Here is a 16,141-nt window from a genome sequence, read left to right as displayed (position 1 = left end):
AAGCAGCTGCCATTTTCGTTTGGAATTGTTAGTGTCTCTGGATAACTGGTTTTCATAATAACAGCGTTTAGACGTCTTTACAAGCGATGTTAGTATACTGGAATACCTTTTATATCTCAATTTAAGACGAAGATTGAACGGCTGGCGTTTAGTTTTCTTATACATGTTTTCTTTTTTCCTCAGAGCATTTAACAGAGCAGTAGTTATCCATGGGGAAATTGGAGTGTCATATTTTCTCGTGGACGATTGGAGCGACGTGCATTTATTGATTGCTGATGTAATTATTTTCGACAGCTCATGTACAGCCACTTCTGGGTCCAAGAGACCAAGAATGTATGAAAGATCAGTATTAGACATGGTTTCAATATATTTTTCCCTATCAAAAACTGACTTATTTGTAGACTTGTAGTTAATTCAACCAGATGATAGTGCGTAAAGAAATACCGGAAAATGATCAGTGACATCACACTATCACACCAACCGGAGGAGCAGTGGGAAAATTGGAGAGAATATGATCAAGTAATGAATGCGAGCCATGGTCAGTACAACGAGTAGGGGTGCTAATTAAGTTTGCATAACCATAGCTGTGGAAACAAGTCGTGCAGTCGACGCAGAAGGCATTAGTCATGTCAAGCACATCGGTATTAAAATCGCCCATAATGAAGACATTTTTATGTTCGAGTGATAGTTTGTGGAGTGCTAGTTCAAAAACCCGGCAGAATTAAGACACATCATTTGAAAGGGACCTATAAATAGCGCCGCATATAACATTCTGTGTGTCACCAGTAGATCGGTAATCAATTTCTATCCAAACCGATTTCCATTTATTCCCATTCAAAGATAAATCAAGGCGTCTTTTGTAGGCAATGTGCATTGAAGTGTAGATAACCGAACCGCCATAGGGGTTATCAATACGGTGGGCGCATTCACATGAATAGCCAGGAAAAGCATAAAAATATTTATCAGGGGATGATAGCCAGGTTTCAAAAAATGAGATGATGAAAAATTGATGCTGGAGGGAAGTAAGCAAAGCGGTTATGCTATCGTAATTCTTCCGTAGGCTACGGGAATTGATGTGGATGGCAGACAGACCTTTAGATTCGGATAAATCGAACGAGCATCTTCCGGAGAAAATGATGCCATTATGGTGGTTAGAAAGGTGTAGAACGTCAGCACCAGTATGTCTATTCACGGAAAATGTCAAGGTCGTCTACCTTATTTATCCAAAAGACTGTGCTGCTCTGCTCCTTGCTAGCCAGAATAACACAGTTCGATGTACACAAGAAGGCCCATTTTTTTTCGTTCTTGAGCTTGTGCGCCTTCTAAAATGGGTACTTGTTATAAGGTGAAAGATGCTCATTGACATATACAGGAGCCTCCTGCGTTTGAGGGAAAGCCAGGCATGTCGTTGTAGGATGAGTTTTCCCAGCTTTTGCAAGGAATTCCGCCATCTTGCTTCGTGAGAGGAAACGAACAATTATGTTTTTTTTTTCATTCTTGTTGTGAGTTGGAACCGTGTGCACGGTGTCTAGATCTTCTGAATTTACGGGGCAGTCAATCTCGCTGCCGAGATCTCCAACGATCTTGGTGCAATCTTCGCCCTGAGTCAAAGGGACACCTCTGATTTCAAGATTGTTCAGACGCGAATATTGTTCTAAGTGGGCAACCCTGCGCACGAGGGCCTCATTGCTCACCTGTAGTTTCTTGTTCTCGGCAGCAAGACTTGCGTTCAGATTCTTTATTGTCTCAAACTCGTTGCTCGTGAATTCAAGAGATTTTTTCAGCTCATCAACCTCATTTTAAGTTCATTGACAGTATCATCACTGCGCAAGGCAACGAAACTTTTCACAGTGTCAAGCACATCAGTGAGATTTTGCAGTTTTGCTTCGAAGGATAATTCTAGTTCCTCGAGTTCCTTAGCGACAACAACAACAGTGGGAGCCTTAACTCAAGGAGCGATCTGAGACTAGCGGCCCAAAATCAGTATTTGCAGAAAAGTTGGTACAAAAGATGTGGCTTTTACCTGGGCAAAAAAGACGGGTTGCTGGTTAGCTCGGGAAGGTAGCCGGACCATAGTCACAAATCGCTCCACAGTGAATGATCCGCGGCGTCGATGGCAGCCAGATTATATAGCAGCCAGACAGTGCTAATAGGTGGCGCTCCGTGGCAGCCGTGGACTTGCGTGTGCTGACGCTAGCAGTCCGAATGCACGTGTCTTCGTTGCGCGCGTGTCAGCAGTCACGAACTCAGTTGACGATGTGCAAAATGCGTAGCGTACCGCAGGACAATCTGAGGAAAAGATGGGTTGCCGGTTAGCTCGGGAAGGTAGCCAGACCGTAGTCACAGATCGCTCCCCAGTTAACTATATTATGCATAGCGTTTCCTATTAAGGGTTCAGCAGCATTTCTAGAGTGCGGTGCAGGGATTACACGCAGGGAATCAGTGTAGACGATGTTATTTTTAATGTTCTCCTTTACTATTTGCTCTACACCCACAAAGGTGGCCTAACAATCGGCAGTAAAAATCGATGCACGCTGTTGTAGTCGTATCATTTATACACTTTTGCCTTGAACTACTACACTTCCAAAAACGCGTTTCTGCTTTTGAGCCATCAGTATAAAATTCAGTGTGGGTGTCATATTTTTCTTGCAGTGCAAATAATTCTTGTAGTATGTGTTCCTGTGGCGTTTGTTTTTTGTGTAAACGTGAAGTCACATACTGCAGGGAGGCTGTTCCATGGCGGCAAGTGGTCAAGTGTCTGTGCAATGTTAGGTATAGAGCATCTATAGTACACCTAACTCTTCGCATTTATCTTTAAAGCGCAGTACTAAAGGCCTGGTAAATTGTGGTTTGTTGTTCAATAATCTTTTGGATGGGCACTTCGTGACAATGGGATAGAAGAGATGTTTCGGGAGAGAAAGGATTATTAGGACGTATGTGCATGTCAGTGTGATTCTTCGATCCTCTAGAGCGGTCTCATTAGCTTCGACGTGAACACTGTTTACCGGGGATGTTCTGTAAGCCCCAAATGATCGGCGCAGACCAAGATTATGAACAGGGTCTAATCGTTTCAAGTTGGATACTCTTGCTGAACCATAGACTACACATCCATAGTCCAACTTATAGGGCTCACCAAAGCGCGATAGATTTGCAAAAGGCATCTCTATAAGACTCTCATCGTTTTTGTGAAAGCACCTTTAGGACATTAAGGGCTGAAGAAGCTTCCTTTTAAGATTGTTTTTTGTGGGGCAAAAATATGAGTTTCTTGTCAAAAGTCATGCCTAAAAATTTACGTTCGTGTTTAACTGGTAGTGCGGCTTGTTTCAGGTATAGATTAGGATCGATCCGTAGGCCCCTTCTCAATGAGAACATAGCAGCTACTGTTTTTTGATGGGAAACTTGAATCCACTTCTGTTTGCCCAAGCAGCGAGCTTATTTAGTGCCATTTGTGTCTATATCTCACAGGCAGATATGCTGGAGAAAATGCATGCTATTTGCAGGTCAACTAGATAATCTGACTTGGGGATTTTTGGGCTAAGGAATTCATTTTTACATTAAAGAATGTTGTGCTTTAATACGCCCTTGATGTGCACCGTTCTCTTGGACGAAAGTCATGGAGAGAGTTGCTCCTAGGAGGACTCAGCATGTGCGGTTAGCCAGGAAGTCATTCAAGCAGTTTGGCATCCTGCTGCGGATACCTAGGTCTGCTAGGTCACGTAGGATAACGAACCTCCGCGTGGTATCATAGGCCTTCTCCAGGCTGGAGAAGACCCCGATACAATGCTGCTTGCGGATGAACGCCTGTCGGATGGTGTTTTCTAGGCGGAGAAGGTGATCAGTGGTTGAGCATGATTTTTTGTCCACATTGATGCATATCTAAAGGTTGCCGGGATTCAAGTACGGAGGTCAGCCTAATGTTGACAATACTTTCAAAAGCTTTCGCAATACAGCCAGTGAGGGCTACCGGCCTGTAACTGCTAGAACTTATAGGTTTCCCGGATTTTAGAAAATGTTCTATGACTGCTTTTTTTCACGCCTCAGGTATTTTCCCAGTTACCTATATTTTATTAAATAATTTCAACAGTGCCTATACAGCCGCCTCAAAGAGATGGGCAAGCATCGCGTAATGCACATTGTCTGGGCCTGGTGCTGCCTTTTAAGTGAAGGATAATGCTCTACTTAATTTCTGCAGCGTGATAAGCTGGTTATAGTCCTCATGCATGCCTGCTCCAGAGGGAAGTTTTTGTTTTTCTGCTATTGCTTTGTGCTTATGGAACGTGTGTAGTTGGATGAACTTGAGACTTTAGCAAAATGCTGGCCCAATATATTTTGCTGCTCCTCTAATCGGATGTTATCAACAACAGAAAAATGAAAGTTGCATGGTCACTAATGAATTTTCGAACTTGTGCCCACATTTCCTTTGAGAGAATTGAACTGTTTATAGAACGCACATATTTCTGCCAGCAGGTTTTCTCATCATTTCTTCGAATGTATCGTGCTCTAGCCTTAGCCTTCTTCAAGATAAGTTCTCTCCAGTTGGCTGCCGGCGGAGAGCGCCCCAGGCTTTGTTTGGCTCTTTTTTTTTTGCCAGTGTGCATACTTGTGTCTACCATAATTTGTGTTTCTTCGGTGCGAGTCCTGTTGTTTGCGGAATAGCTAGTGTTGCGACCGATATTGTACATGTAGCAAACCTTTCATTAATTTCGTCTGTGCTGAGCTCTTCACAAAATTTTTTTTCCAAAGCGGCATTTGTTCTAAAATGTGACCAGTCGGCGATGTGAACTTTCCAGCACCGTGATCTTGTGGGAACGACAGGAGTAGACAATGATAGCCTGACTACTGCAGGTACGTGATCACTTCCCAGGGGCTCATTTAAAACATCCCATCTAAAATCGTTGAAAACAGATGGTGATGCGAAAGCTAGACCGAGGAAACTCATTTTTGTTGAGCTTGGAAAACAACATGGGGCCTTTTTCGTATTTAAAGGCATACTTTATTTGCGAGGATAACATTTTCGATAACTTGACTCCTAGAGTCACAGCATTCGCTTCCCCAAAAGGGGAGTGAGCATTAAAATCTCCAACTACCTGATATGGATCTGGCAGTTCATCGATCAGCTTTTTCAGGTCTTGTACTATTGATGTGAGATGTGGAGGAAGATATACAGAACTTATTATTATTTTGCAGCTGACGATGCTGACTACAACCGCACAAAGTTTTGCTTAAAGTTTGATTTCTTGAGCAGCGACACTACTTTGAGTGACAACTGCGATGCCTCCTGAGAGTCTATTTGGCTGCTCCCGATCGCGTCGAAATGTTTCATATTATCTCAGGATATTCACATGTGTGGACAAAGATTGGTTTCCTGAAGACATAAAGCTACAGACAACTTTGACTCTAGAATATGTGTTATGTCACTATAATTGTTCAGCAGTTCTCCACGGGTCCACTGTACCAAAAAAGTCATGTTTCTATGTTTATGGGTGGGAATAGAAGGAATTTACTTCGTGTCTGGGCCTGATATCAGGGCTCTGCCTTGTTTTTTTTCGCTCAAGAGAGCTGGAGCTGCTTTGCAGAAAACATGCCGAAGTGACGTGCTTCTTTTCCCAAAGGAGCACTGGGGCGGACCAGTAGTTACATCCATCACTTCACTAGAGGCGCTGGAGGACCGCAGAGAATCAATGGGTGTGTGGGTTTTAGGCCTCCATCGGCGGCGGGAAGTACTGCGCGCTGTCGACCCATGGCTCGGCGCTCCCTGCTTTGGAGATGACAGGACATTCTTTGCTGCTCCTACCTGGGGCGTGGATGGCCCTGCCAGAGGCTCGGTGAAAGTAGCTGGGGCAGGCGCCGGAGTTCTGTGTGGTGCACCGCCCCTGCGGACCACATCAGCGAAATTTATTCTGGCTGTGAAGGAGAATGAGCCTTGTGTGATTGCGAGTCGCTTTCATGCTTCCTTGAATGATATATTGTCCTTGGTTTTTATAGCTATGATCTCCTTTTTCCAGGATGGACAGGCCCTGGAATATGATGGATGGTCCCCCTGGCAGTGTGCGCAACATGGCTAGCGTCACAGCTGCCTGATTGGTGATCCTTTTTTGAAGCACATTTCGCGCAAGTTTGGCGGCCGTGGCAGCTCAGTGATCTAAGACCGTATATTTCTGGCATTTGGAGGATCTACGGGGATTTGGCATGTATGGGTGCACATGAAGTTTCATGTACCCTACTTCTGCTATTTCTGGCGTTCTGCTGGATTTGAATGTCAGGATAAGGTGTCTCGTAGGGATTTCTTTTGTTATCTTTCCGGATCTTGATTCGGCGCACGTTGATTACTTCTTGGTCAGCGAGCCCTTCCTGCATTCCTTCCTCTGCCAAATGAAGAAAGTCACGCTCAGAGATAGCGCCGTGGGTTGTGTTTAGGGATCTGTGAGCTGAGATGGAAACAAGGATTTCCCCTATGGTTACAGTGTTTGGATTTCGAGTGCTGTACATTGTTTTGCTGTTCTAGTAGCAAATCACCACTGGCCATTTTGGTTACTTTGTAACCTGGGCCCAAGGCATCTGTCACGGACTTTGGTACTATGAAAGGGGACAAAATTCTTGCTGGCGTTTCTTCTACTTCACTGTGTACGACATGGTACTTTGGATATATGTTACCTTCTTTAGCAAAAAATCTGGCGCCTCATTCCTCCCTCTTTTGTGAGGGTGGTCAATTTGTGGGAAAGTGGGGCCATAAACATATGTGTTGTTCGGCTGTGGTGCCAGCCACCCACCAAAGAGCTCAACGAGGGGACGGGATAAGAACATGCAAACAAGTCCTGTCCACGTCAGCTGTACACCACCACTATAATCAAATATATGGGGAAACTCAGGGCAGCTACTCGACACAAGGTTATCACTAACCGCCAGTAAAAAAAAGGAAAAACCAAGAAGGAAGGGGAGACAGGAGAGTTGAGATAAAGAAGATAGGAAAGTGAAAGCTGAAGGAGAGATGGTGGGGAGGACAGGAAAAGGCTACTGACGATTTTGTCCGGCCAGGTCAGGCAGGAGGTGCCGTCTACGGGAAGCTGGGGCCAAAGTGGTGTGTTACGTCCGCTGAGGGGCCTTTAAGGTACAAACGCTTGTCAGAGGCGCAATCACCAGGATCCCCTTTTCCGAGGACACGGCGCTGCCACGCACGGCTAAAAGTGTGGGCTCGGGTCGATCGTGGCTTAGTGCTCACCAACATCCCCCTGCCGGGATGTCCCTGCGGATGCTCGGGAAACCGTGGTGTCGCAACTCACCATTACCTGCATGTTGCAGATGCCTCTGTGGGGTTGGTTTGATGTGCTGTGATTACTATACAGTTGAAAAAATAAGAGACGCCGACCAGTGAAAAAAGGTTCGTTCTTGACGTTGCGGCTTCCACACGGAAGCCTTGTTCACAATGAATTCATCACCAAACAAGCGTCATTTAAATATCGTTTAAACGACCCTTGTTTGGTGATGAATTCATTGTGAACAAGGCTTCCGTGTGGAAGCCGAAACGTCAAGAACGAACCTTTTTTCACTGCTCGGCGTCTCTTATTTTTTCAAATGTACGCTCCCGGCCAGACGGGATTCCGTCATACGCTCAACTTCATCACTATACAGTGCAACAAATAGCGGGCCGCTCACCCTTCCAACTCGTTCGTTTGTTCCTCTGTACAGCCTGAAACCACTGCACGATCCACAATGAGAGAACCCTGCACCGGGCGTTTTATCAGTCGCGTTGCGCGGGCTCGTTTCGGCATGGTACCGTTTCAAAGGGCACCCGGTGCGCGTATACAGGCACGCTAGTCTCGTGGTCGCGGCAGTTGCCGCGTGGGGGCACGCGCGCGCGTGCTCGTGCATGCAGGAAGCCCTGGCCCGCGAACATCATCGTCGCCGTTGACTCGAGCTTTTCCTCGAACGCCCGTCACAACTGCGCTCACTGACACCCGCGCCAGTCGCCTTCGGCGCGGCTGGGATTGAAGGCTGGCGAACGAATAAAAGCATCAACGCGCGGCGGCTGCAACAACAGCGGTGAACTCTTTAACAGCGCGCTGCATATAGCGCGGCTGCTCGTGCGGCAAAGGTGGGTACGAGACACTTCCTCCGTGGCCTTTCTCTCCGAAATCGACGTGGTGCGTGCACGTCACAGTTTTCTTGCGGCCGCTGCTATTCCTCGGCATTTTCGGCCCCGCAGGCTGGCTCGTTGGTGCTGCGCTAGCCTTTTGCGAGGGGATGCAGTGGGGCCGTGCGTGCAGGCTTGCTTTAGACCCTTGCGCGACCCAGCGCGGAGTGTATAAACCATAGGAGTACATGGCTGATTTCCGCTGCAACCACAGTGATGCACGCCGCTCGCACAATCGGCACTACATCGCGGCTTATTTTTCCGAGCTTCTCCTCAAGTGCGCACCCCGCCGTCGAATCGTCTCGCATCGCGCAGCGTGCGCCGAGCTGCTAGCGGTTGGCCCACCGACACAGTCCCACTCGAATTGCGTCGCGGTTCTGTTCGCGTCACACGCGCGTCGGCCTCGACGAAATCCGTTCCCAAGGTTCGCTGCCCGAAATAGTCTCTTTTTTCGTGTCACCGCATAAGCAGAGGAACTATATCTCGCAACGATATGTATGGGCCCGTCGCTTTGCGGGCTGGACGGACAAAACGTCTCCGACGCACAGATCGGAGTCGTGGAAAACACGTGTGAAGCACGGAAGCTGCCGGGGTGTAGCCTTTCAGCGTATGCAGTCTCCATGTACCCACGGGGTGGCTGGCCGAACTCTAGGCCTTCCTCCTCACCACCCCTGGGTATGTGCCACAGTCCGAGTTCCCCGTCACTCAAACTCCTTCCCAACCGAGAGTATTGCGCCGCACGTCATTCCTTCCTGAGCGATGTTGCATGCCGTTGCTCGCGTACTGGTTAGAATTGTGGTGATCGCCGCCAACGTCAATCTTCCGTTTAGCGGGCACCCTTTGAAACCACGCAGATGGCTTTCCCGACGTACGTCCACGAGCGTGAATGTGTGCGTCCGTCTTAAAAAAGTTTATGCGAAACGTGGGAGACTTGAGTGCAACTAATTCCCTCGTTACACTGGCTCATAACTTGAAAATTAGAGTTGCACCCTTTCTTCCCTTCTTCTCTCAGTCCCTCCTTCCTCCCTTCCCTTAGTGTGCGGTTCAGGTGTCCGCCGAGATGTGAGACAGGTACTGCGCAATTTCCTTTCCCCAACAACCAATTTTCAATTTTTCCGGAGGCCCTACACGCAAAAACGCGGAACGCACATTGCGCACAATGCAGGCACACGATGCAAATATATAGTTTTGACGGCTTCTATTTTCAAGGAGCCGTTTATACCTGGACACCTGTCACCACTACAGGTGCTACCTTATAACCAAGTTGCGTAAATATGAGCCCAAGAATAATATGGGCCCGAATGACCGACAGGTTTCGTCCTTCATCTAAATGTCCAACCGATGCTACTGCTGTGACAGCAACATGCCACTGACGGTGGGGATCTGAAAAACGAATGAGGTTGTGTTTTGGTTTTGTCAGCAACATTACCACGCAAACAGCGGCGCGCGTTAAGCAGTTATAAAGCTGGCCAAAGCCGCAAACCGGTGCTCCATAAATATCCCACTTCCTCCAGGCGCATTTAATTCCTTGCACTCGGGGCCATCACGACGTCCTGGCTAGCACAGCTCTGCTTTCCTAGTTGAATGTGACGGCCAGTATCCCTGTCTCCTTCATTGCAAAGCCGTAAATAGTTACAGTCTTTTATATATACATTTTTCTCTCTCTCTTTCTTTCTCTCGCGTAAAGCACGTACAGCTTCCGCGCGTCGGCCACGTGTGTACACCGACGCCTCTGACGGAGCTTCCGGGCTCTTTCCTAGCATATTGGATAGACGGACGCACCGCAGCCCTTCCTGTTCCGTATACCGTAAAAACGCGGACCGGTGTCTCCTGCACGTTCCGGTCCCCGCATCACATCTGAAGTGACAGTGACACGGGCGAAACGCGACTACTCGAACGCATGTGACCGAAGAACCGCTGTTTCCTCTTTCACGCCGCCGCCTCTCGGTGGGAACAAAAAAAGCGATGAACAGACAAGCGCCTAAGACTCTTAACGTGCCTGCGCCCGATTCGTCGGACCGTGGCCTAGCGACTGAACAAAAGGCAGCCGAGATGATGACTGCCACCGCGGGTTTTGATGCCGCGCCATTGAGCAGCAGTCTTATCAGCGACCGTGGGATAGAAAGCCGCGGAAGTATAGAGACTTCCGACCGAGAGCTGGTTAGGTCGGGGCGCATGGAGAAAAAACGAAGGAAGTCGAAGAGGACCGAGGAGAAGTGTTCACAGCGTCCAGCTTAGTTAAGAGAGAGGGAGGTGGCGAACGCGCGAGGACTCGCGGATTAATTACAGCTTGTGATTTCGCTGAGACCCATGGAAGTTCATTCCGCTATGAGAAATGGCCGCATTTGGACCAGAGCTAGAGAGAACATACGAGCGCGGGTTGGTATGCTGAGGCGAAGCTGTGTCCGCCGTGACGAGATCCGCATACTCGCTATACGGCTGCAGGCGCTGCGTGAACGAGTCGACAGATCACGGCAGCAGCGCACGGCTCTGTAAGCCAGATTTTCTCGCTACGGGCTGCGGGTGACTATTTCACTGTCGCTACACTTTTCAGAGTTTCATTTTCACACGCCTTTGAGATTAAGGACCTTCACTTGCCCGTACTGAAAGCAGAGACGATGGCTGATTGTTAGTCAACAGAAGGATTGCCCGTTTAGTTGCACGGCACGACTGAAGTCATTTGGGTGCAGTAATGTAGAGGGGGCATGTTGTTGTTTTTTTTGCAACTTGATATACGTGCGTATTGACTCGAAACGAAAACGCGGGATTTCGGAGAGCAAAACAACCGGTGCAAAAGCAGTGCCGTCGTAAATGGCCCTCAGAGCACGAGGAACGGAATGAAAATGGCACAGCTATGGCTGAAGTGAATTATTGCACAGGAGAACAGGAGAAAGTATGCGTTTGTACACACATATATATATACACGGCCAAGAGCTCAGCGTCCAGTCACACACGTACGAGGGGGACGCATGAGTGGCTTCGATCTGTCTTCTTCGCTGGGCCGCGCAGCGTGTGACTGTTTCCTCGATCACGAGAGTTTCCCCGTGGTGCAGTTTATGAAACAGGGCAACCGACTCCGTCGCCGCGCGTTTTCGCGCTGCCCATACGTGCCTGCACAAACACGTGGCGAACCAGCACTGCGCCTCGCCGACAGTTGCTTTGTGCTCGGGCTCGAGGAAACCCGCCTGAATGAAAAACGCTAGTTTTCGAAGAGGCTGACAGGCTTTGCGCAAACACTCCTGCGGCGCAGCAATTGCGGTCTTCTTACGTCGAGTTCGTATTTGGGAAGAAAAAATAAGAGTAAATAGTCGCTTGCGGCTCACGTTGGTCGAAGAAGGGATGGAAAAACCAGTCGAGCGTGAAGCAGCGTTCAAAACGCGGTTTTGCATTCTCCCGAGGAATTCGCTTCATTTCGTCCGTGTCAGCTTATCAGGCTACGCCTTTTCGGGCCTGGCACCGTCTCTCGCACCGGCCAATCAGTCGAGCAGACTCGTTTACTAACTCAGCGAGTGAGTGAAGGAGGCTGTCGTTCTCACTGCTTATCAAGACGTCGAGAGCGCCAGGATCACCGAAGCGGCACTGCACGGCTTGGCGCGGGGTCGACTGTGGCCGTGCCACACGAAGTGGCCTAAAAACGGTTCAAAAGTAGCGCGCACGCTGCTAACAGTGACATGCGCAAAGTCTCCGCTGCTGGAACGAAGAGTTTTAAATAGCGCCTGATTGGGGGAAGTCAGGTTTTCGTTGCTGGCTTTGTGCACGCGTATATAGACATGCATCACAACGCGCTCGTTCGCATTGGTAGCTCGAGGTACAGAACAACGTTCGTTTGCAAATAATTGCTGCAAACACGTGACATGAAGGCGCACTCAGCTCAGCTGGTGCCTGCTCACTTCCTATGAATACGCACTGCAGATGAGAAAAGTTGTATTCGTTACCTGCGCTGAGCGCGTTGCCCGATAGCGTTTCCCAATTTGTTTAAGTAGGGTGCAAATAAAAGAAAATCAGCCAACGGGCACCTCTGCCCGAGGAATGAGCACAGGGCGTAGTTGCCACATCGCAGTTAGACTTTTAGCATATCCCGAGCCATGATCCGCTACCGCAATCCGCTTCCGCAGGAGCTCTCAAGTGACACACGCCTGTCACTGCGGATGCAGAGCTTGGTCCCAGCGTAAGCGGAACGCCGTATCGGATGACGGAACGCGCTATGCTAAAACTCTCTAATGTATCCCGCTCACGCGTCGATGGCGTGAAGTTTGCGACGAGAAGCGTCTTTGCCGGCAATGCGAGCATTCGCTTATATATTAAAGTGCCTGAACGCTTACACACAGACAGTTCGAAGAAACCACCCTCCGGGCGTGATTGAAGGCGTGCCTGTAAACATAAAGCCACTCTATATCGGAACGGGAAACAGTACGCGAATTCAGCAGGCATGCACAGCTGTCAGCTGACCGCATGGTTCCTGATCACGGCGTAAGACGGAAATGGGCTGCGGGCTCCTGCATATTTTACACTTTTGCACTACCATGGCTGGAGCAGCCGAAGTTGGAAAGGGGAGGAGGAGAAACGTGGAAAGGAAAAAAAAAAGAACAGACCTGGCATTGTCAGAGCATATATACGAGGCTTTCTTGTGCGAGGGCATAGAACTGAGAGGTAGCTCCGCGTGCCGATCGCCGCGTGGTTAACCCAAATACGGCCATTCCAGAAATACAACCAACAAAGAAGACATTCATTCGTCAGATCACGCGGGTCTGGGAAAGACGACAAGGCATCAAACGCGGGCTGCCTGAGTAGGCTGGGACGGGCAGTTTACCCGCGATGGAACAAGGCCACACTGCAGCCCGTGTCCGCCTCCTCGTATTCATTGGCTTCGCTTCAGCGTACACGCACGGGGATGTGAGAACCTTGTACGCGCCATCGAGCGCGCCGTCAGCGGAGGGAGCCCCGGCGCAGCGGCGGTATACCCCTCCGAAGACGGCTCCTGCAATTTTTAGTGATGGCACCACGTACGCCTCATCGATACGCCTCATTGGGCGAACGAATGCATTCACTTCGCTGCACGCATCCGGTAATGGGGCGAAGTCTGCATCTTCGTTCCGTCGACATGTGTTTACATGGAGAATTTGTACGGTCGGTAAGAAACCAGGTATTTTTCGGGGGATGCTTTTTCATTCGGTCCTCCACGAGGAGCCGCAAATAAACGCGGCGGGTTTTCCTTGAGAGGACCGCGTTTGCTACACAAACGTTCGTCATGACTACGTCTCGCATGTGCTCCGCGTTTCGCGCAGCTGTGACCATTATGGATGCTCCTCGCCATAAATGCTATGCGCCGCTACAGCAAATAGAGCTAAAACTGAGCCGACACATGTGCGGACTTTGCCAAGTAGTTTAGCGCTGAAGGAAAAAAAAAACAGTTCACGTGTGTAGCTGTCGCGAGGACGTTGTTTTCTTTCCGATCTCGACTGGTCCGACGCAGTCCAGTTGCAGTCGACCGTTTGGAAAAGAAAAGAGGTGCGAGAGACCTTAATCGCGACATCATCTTTACTAAAACTGCTAGCTATTTCGAGATTAACCTTTGCTCACGTTATGGTGTGCCCGCAAGCAACGTAATAACGGCATCCGTGCTGCGCATTACAATCAAAAACCTTTTTTGGTCTCCCCTTTGCCTTTTAAGGCGATGTACTTGGCTTATTTCAAAAGCAACATCTCAAAGAAACGAAGCAAACAAGAGGCCGCACGAATCGGAAAGGAGTTCAACTCTTAAATATTTCTTTAGGATCAGCCAGCAGGATCAGCAATCAGACATCTTTGAATGCACTTCCAGCTCACTTTCTTTGGGAAGCCACTCACCCGAATCTCGCTATAGTTTGTTCACGGAGAGAAAACGAGAAAAAGAAAAATAGAGGGGACACCTATGCACCGCCTGAAGGGTACGACGCAACAGAGTAATGGGTTAATGCCCATATATGCGGAATTGGCTATTCTCTACTAAACATTCATATATCCCTAGGAATCCTCATACCCCTTCTGGCGCATTGGTGAAGCGGTTAAGCAATTCGCCGCTGCCCTGCGATGGCAGTTGCTGCCACCGGTGCTGCTACCGGTGCAGCTCCCTGTGGGGCTTGTGTGATCCACGTCGGTCTTCCCTAGTAACCTTCCGCGACCAATCATTAATTTAATTGTCACCTGCCACGGTGGGCAGTTTTCTCACAATTCGGTGGGCAGGTTGTGATGACGGCACAAAGTCACGCGACCTAGGTGTCCCACCTGCCAACTCGGTGGCCCGCCTAGCTTGCTTCTCTGGGGATTTTTCGTGAATTTTTCCCTCGCGGTCAACGACGCCGACAAGGGACGCCGAAGACGACACCGGCTTTTCTGCGACACAGACTCCTTAATGCATTCGCGTTAAAACGAGAATTGCACTGAGAACTTCGTAAATGTGTATGATGTGGCTTGGGGGAGCCTGGGGTAAATGGTGTTTAGTCGGAAGTTCAGCGCCACTTCTGAATGACTGCGAATTTATTTTTATGCTAACATTTCTAGAGCTCGGTAAATTTGCACGCCCGGTGTCTGTTGTGCGCATTCTGCCCATGTTCTTTCGGATCCGGGCAGCAGATGACTGCGGAGCTTTTTCGTCGGAACCTCCCGCCCAGACACTGAATTCTTCACTGGCGCCAGGCACCGCAGGTGCCTCACGGGAGACAAGCCGAATATCCTCAGTCGCCGCTATATAGAATAGGTTTCGACGTTCGTGCACACATCATGCCCTGAGAACGGAAAAGAAGGCGGAGCTCCGGGTAGCAGAAAGAAGGCGTAGGAGAGGAGCGCTGATTCGTGATCGCTCAACTCCCGCGCCCTTCTTTACCCGCCTATCTGCACGCGTCCTACTCGCCGGGGCCCCTAAAGAGCCTGTCGGGAAGCCTGTACGCGTTTGATCCGATGTTCGTGAGGAGCTCGTGGCGGGACGACGTTCTAAGGATACGTTCGTTCACTGTTAATGCCCGCTCAGTCGCGTATATATGTACTCGCGCCAGTGGCCTCTTGTTTCTTTGCCTGGGCGAACCCTGCGCTGGCATTCGCTCATGACTGCCGGACAGGGAGTGTAATTTCCTGTTTCGCTACAGAAGATCACGAAATCATGGAATGAACGGTTGATTAAATGAACAGAACTAAATTTCGGGGCAAGAAATTGTGAGTGGAGTCCTTAGTTCAGGACCCCATTGGAAACTTTAAGAAACTCAATGAAAAGCTCCAAGGAAACTCTAGGACTAGTTTTACGAATTCTATATTTTACAATGACACGTCCATTTTTACCCGTTGTTGCTCTTAGGTGAAAAAGTACTTGTTTATTTATCACCTGATTTAGGTTTTTAAAGAAAGCAAACATCTCAAAGATCGGGATGAGGTGAGGGAACAGGACGAGCCCATTCCCTCACCTCGTCCGTGTTCCTAATTTGTGGTCCCGCGTGTTTCCTGAATATGCACCAAAGCGCTCAGCTACAAGGTGTGACTGATTTTAGAACATTCACGAAGAAAAAAAAATATTTTTTTTTAAAACTCGTGTTTGCCGCATCCAGCCTTTTCTAGTGCCTTAAAACCTAACGCAACGCAACACAACCCATTGGAGGCAGCTGTCTGTCTCGCCCGGTGCGCCGTTGCTTTCTGATCACCGAGGCGTGAGCTGGTCAGCATCCTCTCCCACTGCTAGTAGTGGTTTATTATTGCAAAAATACAAAAATGCAGGAAACAATGATGTCAGCCGCGGAAATTGCTAACTAATGTCTTAGTCACACGAGTTGGGGCCGGCAAATAAAGGAGCAGGGAAATTATAGCAAGGAGAAGTACAGATGGGGGGAGCGATGGCGAGAAAGAACAAGGGAGAGCTTATGATATAGATTCGGATATTCTGTGCAAAAAAAGTGGAAAATTATCTGAGTATAACGTGGGATGTATCCCATGTTCAATGCTATGATGTGGGTATGAATTAGTTTGGAGTTTGCGTAACACTACCTC

The sequence above is a fragment of the Amblyomma americanum genome, chromosome 1, assembly GCF_052857255.1.
Source record: "Amblyomma americanum isolate KBUSLIRL-KWMA chromosome 1, ASM5285725v1, whole genome shotgun sequence".
Taxonomy (NCBI): Eukaryota; Metazoa; Arthropoda; class Arachnida; order Ixodida; family Ixodidae; genus Amblyomma; species Amblyomma americanum.
This window is presented reverse-complemented; position numbering follows the sequence as displayed.